The following is a 13,195-nucleotide window of genomic DNA, read 5'->3' as shown; positions in this document are numbered from 1 at the left end:
TATTATGTTATGACCTACAAGGACTTTTTACTTCAGATTTGGTGAAATGAAATTTGAGTGTCTGCTGCTTATCACACTTCTTCTGGGTTCTTGTTTTATTTGCCGCCACAGCAGATCATCTGTTTCCATTTTATTTATTTATCTAACCTTCATTACCTTCAGCCCACTGAGACTCAAGGTCTCATTTACATAAGACACCTGTTCCACAATAAAACTGCAACAATACAGTTACACACAGTTACAGTTTCATCCCTGGGATCCTCCTCTGCCACCCTTTGAACATCCACCTTCATGAACCTCCACTGAGCTCTTCTTTGTTTCCTTCTGCCTGGAGGCTCCATACTTTGTCCAGTCTATCCTCTAACCCTCCTCTGCACATGTTTGTTTCCACCTGTCTCCTTCTCATTCACACACATATATTCTGTTTTTCATTCGTCTTCTCTCCAGCGTATACCTTCAGCTATCCCGGCTCTCTTCCACCCGCCCACTCTCACTCACAGTAATGTGTGCAAACATCTTGCTTAGGAAAACTCCTAAGCATCTGTCTATCATCTGTCTATCATCTGTCTATCCGCACTGCAAACAAGAAAAGGCTCAGAGCTGCCTGATGTAATCCCATCTCCACCTTGAACCCATCTCACAACTGTTTTGCTGTCCGAATGCATTTCATGCACCACTGTCAGTACTTCTCTGTCACTTTCTCCTACAGCACCACAGTTCTTCTCTTGGATGCAGTGAGATTCTTACTGACCTTCTAGGTGTTCCTCACATCACCCTTGTTCTTGAAATTCAGTACCAGTGCACTTCTCCATTCTCCAGCATTGGAGAATCCTGTCTGGCACTCTGTTTCTCTCCACAGTGCTGTTCACATACTTTTACATACTACTGCTCCACTTGTTTTCGTGTCTACACCATAGTTAAAGAGCTTGATTGCACCTTCAGTGCTCCTGGCCTTGTTTTTTCCACAGTATGTGTGTTGCAGCAGTTTAGGATATCCAGACAAAAACAAAAACTCTGGTTTTCTGTGGTGGACCCAAAATGCAGGATTCAGACTCGGTACAGACACAGGTAGGGATGATCGGAGCAGTAAACACACGACTCAAACCCTACGAACAAATACAAAACAGAATAAACTAGAACATAATAACAGTAAACACAAAGCGCTGGGTCACCGACCCAGGACCAGGACATGAAACCTGATGACAATAAAACACAGCTTGATGAGATTTCAAAGGCAGTGTATTGATTTGGAGTCCTTTAAATTTGGCACCCCCTAGTGGTAGCATGGGAACAAGAACAACTGCATCATAAATCTGATTTCACATATTGAATTTTATACGTTTAAAATGTTTTTGTAATGTTTAGTTTTCCTCTGTGAGGCACACTGCAGCAGCACGTTGTGTCTGTGGCTGGCCTTCACCTGGCATCAGAATAAATGGATATTTTATAAGCGTCATGGTAACAAACACACTAGGGTCCACTTTTTGTTTTCCTTTATCGGTACAATGAAAAAAGAAAAAGTGAGTTTCTCTTTTTTTTCTTCTTTTTTTTTTTACTTTTATTTAACTTTTTTTCCCCAACAAATACAAGACTGCTTCACATCCAAGATAGTAACACTGCACAGCACTAGAATATTACACATTCTCCAGAGTCCACAGAGAACTTGTGATAAATTATGTCCATAATTGTTGTCCATTAGAATCCAGTTTACAGGTTGCTCCCAGTGTTTCCAGTGGTTTCTTCCATTTGTCCACAAAAATTCGGGAGCTCCCATCAATATGATGTCCCGGCCTGATCAGAGTCATAACATCAATGATGAGCGACTTCCATAGAGGAATGGAGGGAGGCTCAGCCCCCTCCCATCTCAACATAATGCTTTTCCTGGCCAACATTAACAGTGACTGAATTACATGCTCATGTTGTACCAGTGAGACAGGGATATATTCCAATAAACACATTAATGGGTTTTCTGTCACCTGATGACCAATGGCTGTACTAACATTGGCGCAGACCTCTTTCCAAAGTGACTGGATAATAGCACTTTCCCCACAAGCAATGAAATCTAGTGCCCACTCCGGCCTTACGCTGGAGACAATTTGGAGATGTTCCCATATTATACTTACTATAAATATACGGAGAAATATACACATTGTGCAAAATTTTGTGCTGCAGTTCTTTAAATCGGTTACAAACAGAGATTTTAGATGGAAGGAGCAGGATTTTGTCCCATGCCTGTATATCTATTTCACATTTAAGCAACGTCCCCCAAGATTTTCTCAACCATGCCAATTTATCCACAATTAGGGCATAAATCTCTGAATCAAACTTTGATACAAAATGTTTATGCTCCCTTTTATCCAGAAAAACTTCTCCAACCGAGAAGAGGCTGTTGAGATTTGTAATGATTTAGCATTTTTTAACACATATTGTCTCAATTGCGAATACTTATAAAACTCAGTCTTTGACACAGAATACTGGGACTTCAGGGATTCAAATGATTTAAACTCACCATGTTTAAAGAGGTCTTAAAACCTCTTTACACCTACTTTATGCCATCCCACAAAGCTCAACACTATGTCAGAAGGTCTGGATTATTTATAAGCATTGACAAAATATTAAACGGATGACTACTGTTAAAAAGTTTTCTCAGTTTTCCCCACGTCCACATAGCATTACATATCAGTGGGTTGTGCTTTGTTACGTGAAGTAAGTCATTTAGGCGTTTCCCTAGAAAGCTAACAGGTGAGGATGGTTTACATAATACTTCCTCAATATTTAGCCGTGGCAGCCCAGAATGTTCATGAATCCTCGCTTGCATTGAGAGAACATAATTTTCTATGTTTGGCACTCCCCACCCGCCCAGATCTTTCGGTAACTGTAGTGTCTCCAATTTAATTTGGGGTTTGGGAAAAATGAGTTTCTGACTTTTCAGTGTGCTCAGGATGTCGGGATACATTTAAACATATAGACCATTAATCATTGCTGCCCTTTCCCTAGTTTGTTGGTGGACATTGATGAGTTATGTCTAACTGCTTAATGCAAAGACCATTAAGCTAACCACAGCACATATCTACCACTGAAGTGTTTGCTCAGGGAGACCGCTTCTATCGATCACTGTGCTTCCCTTCTGACCTCACAACAAGGTCCTGCCTTGGCCTATATCTGCAGCTCCGATTATTAGGGAGCACAGGGCACCTACCCAGACAAGCTGGCAGGAGGAGACCCCCATCCCAGCACCTCACCTCACCCTTCTGTCACAGGGACCAAGAAATATGGCCTATCTCCTGTTTGTCTCTGGCATGATTTTGTTTTGCAAGTGTGCTGTGGCTACAGGTCAGTGAGCTAAGCATCCGACAACTCTGTCTCTGTCTCCCAGATATATTTGTACAACAAATAAATGAGAAGAGCTACGGCCTGGCTGGTGTTTTGACTTCACCCTTTTATTTGTTCATCTACCCCCCACCCCCACTTCCCACAGTCACACACACACACACACACACACACACACACACACACACACACGCACACACACACACACAGCTGTTTTGTGCTACAGTTGCAGGATCTTTGTGGATAAAAGCAGATTGCTTTGCAATCACTGGGTGAAAGTGGCAGCAATTTAAAGATAGTTTGTAAGATTTCAGATTGTCAGCTTATTGATTCTCTTTTACAGGACTTGGTTGTTAAAAAATAATTAAAGCAAAATCATCTGAACTATAATGAATGGGTCTCTTTGTATGTCACTCACAAGTATACATTACACAACAATATTACAAACTGAAATGGGTTCAATTCTTGGAAAGATTTCTCAGCTGCCGTGCTTTCAAGGCTACCCTCCATCTCATATTTGTAGTTTTACTCTACCATCATGTATTTGAAGAATTTAATGCAACTTTGCTGCAAGTGCGAAAGAAAATCAGACTGTGGGTCTGACTGTGATTGTTTAAGAAGAAATCCTGGAGAGTTAGTCTGCTATCGTCCACTGTTGACTGGTCTGGGGTTGGTTTTAGTTTTAGTTACAAACATTTTCAGAAATTAGAGGAAATGACACATCTGAAATGAAGGCTCGCACATGTTAGCATGAAGAACAGTTTTTCTGGTAAAATTATTTCCAAAAGTTCTAAGGAAAGGAAACACAACCCTGAATCAGAGGAGTCACCAGTAGACTTTAAAAGGTGAAAGACTGGCTCTCTGTGCTGGTGTGGTCTGTGTGTTTCCACCCAAAAGAAAAGAAAAGAAAAGAAAAGAAAAGAAAAGAAAAGAAAAGAAAAGAAAAGAAAAGAAAAGAAAAGAAAAGAAACTCTTTTGATACTTTGACAAAACTTTCCTATCCTATATATATCTATTTCAGCAAGGACAGCACTGTCGAATGACTTGAACATGTTTTATTGAGATATTCAATGTGATGATTAGACTCCAATGAGCCATCAAAGCAGAATGAAATCCCATCGCTGACAGGACTCAGGCCCATCTGTGATCAAGATAAAGATGCAGAAAAGCAGGCAGATTACAAATCTCCTTATTTCTGAACAAATGCTAAGCTTGGCTTGAACTTTCTGTAAGTGTTGGTGGTCTGAGCCTGACTTCCTTCTACCAACATGTCAAAATAATGCTTAGAGTCTCAAACATTACAGGTATAGATCATTTTAACTCTTCCCTCAACCTGTCCTTTGGGGAAACTTTGGCCATTTTTATATTTAAAAATATTTTTGATGTTTATTAGTTATAACAATTATTTCTTTGTTTCACTGACTGACAAAACAAAAGTTTTCTTTTTTTCTTTTTTAAACGACATATTCTGGTTGCCCAGGGTTACGACTGCGGTTGGTTCATTTTCTTTAAGCTAACATTTTTCTTCGTCATTGGAGGAGGGACTGTAAACACGTTATAAAGACACAAACCGAAGCACAGCTTCCAAATTTAGAGGCTACTCAATGAAGAAGTTAAACTGCTGATCAGGAAACATTCGTTTTGCTCTGTCAGGACAACAAGTGTGTCCAAATACGTATCTGTGTTAGTGGGATCTGGAAAGTTGGAAACAAAATGAGTAAGATTGGGTTTATGTAAATACCAGTGAGGGGATTTTGTTTTCCCTGCATCACTACGTGATAAAGCAGTGAGCTGAAGAGGTTGTAATCACTATGTCAGAATAGCTTCAAGGTTTTCAGATTAGCAATATAAACAGTACTTGAGCGCTGAGAGTTGTGTTGGCTATGATCCCCAGAAGTGAAACTATTACTGTGACGATGAACAGCTCAGTTGCTCTGATTCATTCTGTATCATCGCCACGAGAAATGTTAGGTTCCCATAACCAGCAGTCCACAGACCATTTGGAAGGAGCTCAAAGGGCTGGTTAAATGGACTGACTCAGTTTCATTCTGCAGCTTCTATATTGGAAAGACATTTTACTTTCAACATGCTGCCACAGTGCGGGCAGCAGGTGGTGGACTCTGTTTTCTACATATTACTGTGTAATTCAATACTACTCAACTCATTAAGACATGTCAGTCATTGACTTCCTCCATTAATGTGGAGGAAAAGATGTTTGTATTAATTAACTCTGCAGATCAAACACATTTCACTGCAACCTAACTTTGGTTGTTTTAATGAGGCATCCGTGTGTGCTACAAACATGAGCTGGGACATGGACCCTCCTCATTATGATGCACAGCAAGCTCAACACTGACGGCAGGCAAAAACACACTGTAAGTAGATATGCAGTCAGTTTGATGTGTTAAATAACAAACTTAATCTTTTTAACTTTCACAGAGTCAGCTGAGACCTGTTTGGGTTAACATCCACCTCTTTTATAGGCAAGGCAAGTTTATTTGTACAGCACAATTCAACAACAAGGTGATTCAAAGTGCTTTACAGAGACATTAGAAACAAGAACAAATAAAAAGCAGGATTTAAAATTGATTAAAACAAGCAAATAAACTAACTAATTAACAAACAAACAAACAAACAACAGTATATAAAATCAAAACAGATAAAATCAGAACAGTAGATAAAATCAGTAGTTAAATGTAAGTTTTGAAATTTAAGCTTAAAAGTGTGGATTTGGTGCTTTATTCAAATGCAGCTGAGAACAGGTGAGTCTTCAACCTGGATTTAAATAAACTGAGTGTTTCAGCTGATCTGAGGCTTTCTGGGAGTTTGTTCCAGATATAAGGAGCATAAAAGCTGAATGCAGCTTCTCCGTGTCTGGTTCTGACTCTGGGAACTGATAAAAGACCGGATCCAGATGACCTGAGGGATCTGGAAGGTTCATACTGGGTCAGGAGGTCATAGGTTTGTCTCCTGTTTGTACGACCCAAATAGGAAAGCTCTTAATGGAAACACTATAAAGCCAGAATGTGGATAACTTTATTGAACAGGTCATTCTTCTTATTTTTTGTGCATTTTAAGCATCGTGTGTCTAACGCTGGACAATTTTCCAGGGACACGATGGATCTTAGTGGATGTTGTGATCTTTTTACGTTCTTTGTCCACATGAGGAAAAACAAACTACTGCCTTCAGGTGACTGTTGTTGTGATGAAGCGCTGCATAAATAAAACTGAATTGAAGTTTGTTGCACAGTCTTCAACATTTCATTTTCAAATTGTGTGTGAAACCAATGACAGATTTCATTTTAGTGGACGTTGGCACTTTCTTTGTTGGAGCTCATTATTTTCTCTACACAACATTATATGACATCACAGTGACACAAAAAGATTACTATACTACGCTCCACTTCCATATTACCACTGCTGACATCAGCACAAAGCATCAACAGTTTAGTCCAGCTCTTGCCCTTCGGGGGCAGAAAGAGCCCCTGAAATGAAAGAGCTTCCAGCATCAACATCAATGTGCAGTTTGAAAAACGTTTTGCAGTATTTGGTGTTTTTGTGTACCACCTTGGTGTTAGATGGAAAGTTTTTACTGCACTTACTTCAATATTTTTTTTAAAAAGTTGTCTTTAAATGAAGCAGCCTAATGTTTTCTTCTCTTCATCTGTCTCTCTTCTGCTTTAAATCAGGACAGCAAACAGCAGGCAGTCATGGGAAAAAATGTAAAAGACTTTTGATGTGTATATCTTAGAATCATGTCCTTTTCTTTGTCCTCTTATTTCCAAGATTTTGAAGAGTAATCTTTAAGCAAAAATGACAAATTCACAGGGTTAGCATGCGTGTGAAGGTCATTACTGATGATGACTTAGGTTAAGAAGCGTCCCTGGGCTAAAAGCTCACACCGCACCATCATCAGGTCAGCTGCAGCCAAAGCTTTGTATGACTGGCAGAAAACTGGATCTGGTATGTGATCGGTTTCATTTTCATTTCTGCAACTTCATCATTTTATGAAATATGGTGTAACATGTAAAATATTCACAAGTACTGAAAAATAAAAAAGATTTGAGGGGAACCACTGAATTTGTTTCCTGTCATGGACACGACGTGACAGTGTTTACAATTATTGACTGTTGCAGTTTGACCCGTAAACGTCTTTTCTTTTTGGAAATATGGAAAGTTTTGCACGTCATTTACAGACACTACAGTCTCCAACATGCTGCACAAACTCAGGAATATCACATGCATGGGGTATGTAGAATATGAACAACAAGAAAGCACTGTGAGAGTGCAAACCTGCATCAGTGCAGTACAACACTTCAATACGTCCATGCAATGCCGTACTCTCTCAGCAGTATTTACTTTTATGGGAACTGAATTTTGTTTGTATTAAAGTTGTTTTGTTTTTAAACATACTGAAGAAAAAATAATGTGTTTTTGGGTCAACTTGAAGTATCGGTCTGAAGTGTAAAATTAAGATCAGAGGTCAAATGTGACGATGCTCTTTCTAAACGCTGAGCGTACGCACCACACTCATAAGACCAGGGGCGGAGCGGGGGTGTGGCTTACTGGGCTTAAGCCCGGGTTGTTTTGTCAGAAGCCCGGGGTCTTTTGGAGTGTAATTTTTTCATAGTTAGATGCCTGGCTGACAACTGTATAAAACAAAAAGTGCACACAATATTCGAAGCACGTAGTGCACACTGTGGGAATTTACGACTGTGCGTGAATCCCCCCTGATATTGGTATGATCCGAGCTCAGGCACTAAGCGGGGGGCGGGGCAGCTGCTGCCTGCGAGTGCGCTGTTGGAGAAACGCAGCCAGGCAGACAGAGGAGAACTGAAGTTCGACCAGGTACCAAAGCAAATAATTCGGTACAAATAATGTAAATATGACGGTGAATCACGAAAGATTGATATCAAACTGATCACTTGACCAATATTACGTTACTTGCTCTTCAAGTGAATCAACAAATGGCGAAATGAAAAGCCGAACAACAACAAAGCTGTTTCTTTAGAGAGTCTCAGCTTACATGTGTTTATTTCATATTTTCAGTTGTTTCCCTCCACGGCTAAACAAAGCGTTTCAGTTATGTACTGATGAACACAACAATGGACATAAGGAGCTTCTTTCAAAGAAAAACTCAGGTAGATGTTATTTTATATATTATGCTTTGTATGTTGTTCAGTATAAAATAAATAAATATTGAAATATCTTTTGAATTAGTTAAATGTCAGAATAAAGAGAGACAGAGCTTCTATTTTTATCACTTTCATCAAATGTAGGAGTACATGTACACTAAGTTTAATGTTAATTAATAAGAAACTGCAGACGATTCCATTCTGAGCTGAAGAAGCTTCTGATTGGTTCGTAGAGTCCATGTGAGTAAACTGGTGGCACAGCTGTGGATGCATATAAGGCAAAACACAGAGCCTGTTTCTGTGACATGGGAACATCAAGAGATGTCAACAAAACACCAGGAAAAGAACTGTGGAGCTCCATAAGTGTGGCTCAGTTTGAATACAATTTGGTGCCATTTACAATTAAGAAATACAGACAGTTTCTCTCTTTACTCTTAAAGTTAACAAATGTGTTTTTATATTTATCAATCTAAAAAAATAAACATTTAGTCTAATTTGATGTTACAATTAAAAAAGTGTTTGTGTGTAAATATGTGGTTTCAACTGTATATTTGATGATTGTCAGCACAAAGAGGGAGAGAGGAACACACAGAGAGAGGTGAAACAAGAGCAGGTGAGACTCACATGTTAGTCACATGGTTGTTTACCAGAAGTATCACCGTATCACAGGTCCTCATGTATCTCGCACCTAGTGTTTCTTTTTAGGTTTACTATTTTTCAAATTCTATATTTATTAAGTTTTGCAGGCTTGTTTGCACAACAAGACTAAATAATTATATAAACTTTTCTCAATCTAAATATTGTACTTTGGTAGAATTAAAAAATAAGTGTAGTGCAGGTCTATGATGATTTTTAGTGCTGCTATCATCTAGTTCTGATTCTGGTTCTGTCTTGGTTAAGTCCCAAGTAGTCCTGATTTTGAACTGTTGTAGTCCTGTTTTAATTCCGGATCAGTTCTGGGTCTGGTTGAATTGGGGTTTAGTCCCTGTGTCTTGATACAGCCCTGATTTTGTTCTGCCTCGCTGCTTAATTAAAAACCTAGCTTAAGGTGTCCTGTATATGTGATATATTTTTTTCCTATATGAAGTCATTCTTTTTTGAACAAAACTCAAAACAGAGCCAATTAATCTTTCAGTCATTTCTACCTATTCTACCTATTCTAAAAAAAAAAAAAATCCCACATGCATACTACCCTTTAGGGCTAAGCCCCAGGTGTTTCAAATGTCTGGCTCCGCCTCTGCATAAGACTCACAGTTTCTAAGGTGTGAGGCTTCGAGACCTTGGTGGATATGAGCCAGACTGAGTTATTGTATTGAATAGGACCCCACTCTAGACCTCTACAGATTTTCATGAGAATTCATGCTGTTGTGTTCACAGACTCACACATGCAAACATGACAAAACAACAGAAACTCCTTGGTGGAGATAATTCAACAAAGTATTGTTTATATATTCTGTTGCATCATTTTGCCTTAGTTGTAGTTTGTTTGCATCAGTATTGGTTATTTATTTATTTTATTTATTTATTTTATTTTATTTTATTTTTTTCCTCGCCTGTCCCATTTGGTTCTTTAGCCGTCAGAATTGTTGTCTGAAGACCAACAAGGATACCCAATGGATTTACTTTGCCAAATGGATCATCGTGGCATTGCCGTATTGGTCCATTTGGTCGATCTTTGTTTTTATTATTTATTATATTTTTCAGACCAAACATTGTTACATTATGTCAGACGATTTTGTTTTATTTCATTATATATTTTTTGTTTATCTGAACACATACGTGTGTGTGTGTGTGTATATCTACATATATATTCGTATCTGTAAATGAAAATATATGTAGTGTGTATATATTGTTTTTTGTTTTATATGTCTGAAACAAATAAAGATACAATACAATACAATTTTCAGATGTTACAGACGGGACAGACATGAGTGAGGGATAGGAAAGGGAGAAAGAAAGAGGAAGGAAAGGAAAAACAGAAGGGGAGAGGGACAGTGAGAAAGGGGGGGAGAAAAAAAAATCTCCTGGATCACCTGTTGAGAGAAGAATAGAAAACAAGCAAAAAAAGACAAAAAAAAGAAACAAAGCAACATACTAAACACAACACCATCGCATTAATCTAGCTAAGTGTAAACAGCAGTAAATACTAAATATTCAATGTTGTTGTGCAGCACGCAGGACAGATGTGCTTCGAAGTAGCAGCCAAGAAAGGTGTAATTTGGGTCTACGAGCAGTGAACACCCGTGTGCATACCTGTGTGTATACCTGTGCGGATCAGCGCGCTTGTATTCCAAAGGTTTCTCCATGTAACGATCTGCTAGGGAGTGTGGGGGGGCCACAGCCCCGTCCTCCAGGGTGTGAAGCAGGTATGGAGGAGATCAAAACTCCAGACATCCAGAGGCCCCCAGAACACAAGAGACCAAGGAAGACCAACAGAGGGGCAGCCGCGCCACTGTCCCAGTAAGAGCTGAGGGGAGTCCCAGATGAGGGCTCACTCAGCAGCCGCGGAGCAGAAGCCAGGGGGAGTTGCAGTGACGCGCCCGTGAGCTCCGCCGGCCGCCAGCTGTGCCTGAGTGACCGAGCCCCAGGCCCAAAAAAAATAACTTCTCCCTTTGAATCTCCATAATCCTTCTCTCTCAAGATATACCACAACCATGGAAAAGACTGCATAATTGCTGATTATTACAGGAAGGGGTTACCATACACGGCTGTACAGAGCACAGTTGTTCAAAATGGACTTGCATGCACAAGCATATTGCCTAGGTTGAGGACAAAGTTTCAATTAGACAGTAAGGGTTTTGTTTGTCACTAATCTGTTTTTGGTGAACCAACATAAATAATATTTCAGATGGTAGCATTTTTTACCAAAAAGCATAACTTCTGAATCCCTGGTGAAAGATGAAATAGGTTATAATGGGCTTCAGTTGCTTCTGCTGTGAAAAAAGTAATAGACCGATTTGATCCTGAGAAATTAGTATTAGCAATCAGGAACAACACACAAGTTGCTGTAACTTGTTGAGGATGTGTGGGGTTGTCACATATTCATTGACAGTTACACTGTATGGATAAAAGTATTAAACCACACTTTTGTGTAATTGTTGAATCCAAATGTTTCAATCAGTCGCATTTCCACGGGTGTGTAAAATCAAGCTCCTAGCCATGGCGTCTGCCTCGACAAACATTTGTGAAAAAATGGGCCTTCCTAAAGAGCCCACTGGTACTGTAATATAAAGTAATGTCAGTTTATGAAATTTCTTCCCTCCTAGATATTCTATGATAAACTCAACCTCAACAACTCATTGACAAAGTTGCAGAACATGTGAAGTCACAGAGCTGGGTTGCTTAGTCCCGATGCACGTAGCACATGTGTCACGGACCCGGTTCCGGGGACTCGAGGTCCGTGAACAGTGTGGACCATTATTGTTATTATTATTGTATTGGATGTATGTTTGCTGCACTGTGCTCTTGTGTTCCATGTTGGTGTGTGTACGTGTGGGTGTCTGCGGGTGTGGCTGAAGGATGAAGGACAGCCACCTGCAGACCTGATGGGCGTGGCCCTGCCGGCTGCCGGTCACGCCTAGGTTCTCACACACCTGCTTCTGATCAGGCTCGTCGGGGGAGCTACTTAACATAGCGATGGAGCTTCCTCCAGTGCAGGATCGTTGAGTTAGACTCCATGAGAGCGGAACACGGGACTGCAGGACGCACAGGCTGTGCGCAGGCACGGGAGCAGAGAGCACGGAATACCAGCACTTGGGAGAAGGCACAACACAGGAGTTGAGGGAGCACTCTGGAGACCTATTGCGTGGTGTACATTTACCCCCACTGTAAATAAATGCACTGTTCATTGCACTAGAAAAAAAAAAAAGTATTGGTTATTTATTTATTTGCCTATCATCTATATTTATCATCTGCACTCACAAATGTTGCTTTAAGCATCAGGGTGTGCTTAGATGATCAGCTACTGCACCAGTGCAGCTCGACTTCTGTGTATTTGATTTTTTCTGTTAGACTGGAAGGATGATATTTGAAAGTATATACAATTTACCAGACAGTACTTTTCTTTGCTAATGGCCTATTACCACAAGAAAATCAAACATTTTATCAAAGTCAGAGAACACAGGAGTGTCAACAGTGGCACAGTCTTCAGACTGTCCTTCACTTTGTATAAACACAAGAGCAGACGTTCTGTTTCTGTGTGACGCTTTTACAGTGAAAGTTTCAACTGTTCACTGGATTTGTCCAAAGGTCATGAGAGGCCAGGTCCTCATCTCTTAGGAATCCATGAGCTTTGCTTTTAAAGCACACATGGACTCAAAATTCCTTGTGACTGTTAATTTAACTGCTCAGTATTCACAAGAAGTCTTATTGCCATGCATTCATCCATGCTGTAGATCAGGGCTATTTTCTATGAAGTGACTAAATCTGCCTGCACAGACTGATCGACAGTACAAGGTGCTTCAGCTGAAACCACACACTGTGTATAAAACTGTGATAGTTAGGCACTGAGTTAGCTTCAAAAATGGGCTTTTGATACAAATTTATCCCTCAAGTTTTCACAGATTTTTTTTTGACAATGTTCCTCTTCCATACAAGTGACCTGGTCTTACAGAGCACATTACCAAATACCATTAGCCTTTTCATATAATCAAGTTCATATAAGTAAATTGGGTAATCTATAGCTGAGTTGACAGCTTGGTGAACAGGTGAGAGCATCAGGGCTTCGTGTT

Source organism: Maylandia zebra, linkage group LG12, assembly GCF_041146795.1.
Source record: "Maylandia zebra isolate NMK-2024a linkage group LG12, Mzebra_GT3a, whole genome shotgun sequence".
Taxonomy (NCBI): domain Eukaryota; kingdom Metazoa; phylum Chordata; class Actinopteri; order Cichliformes; family Cichlidae; genus Maylandia; species Maylandia zebra.
Note: the sequence above shows the minus strand (reverse complement) of the source record.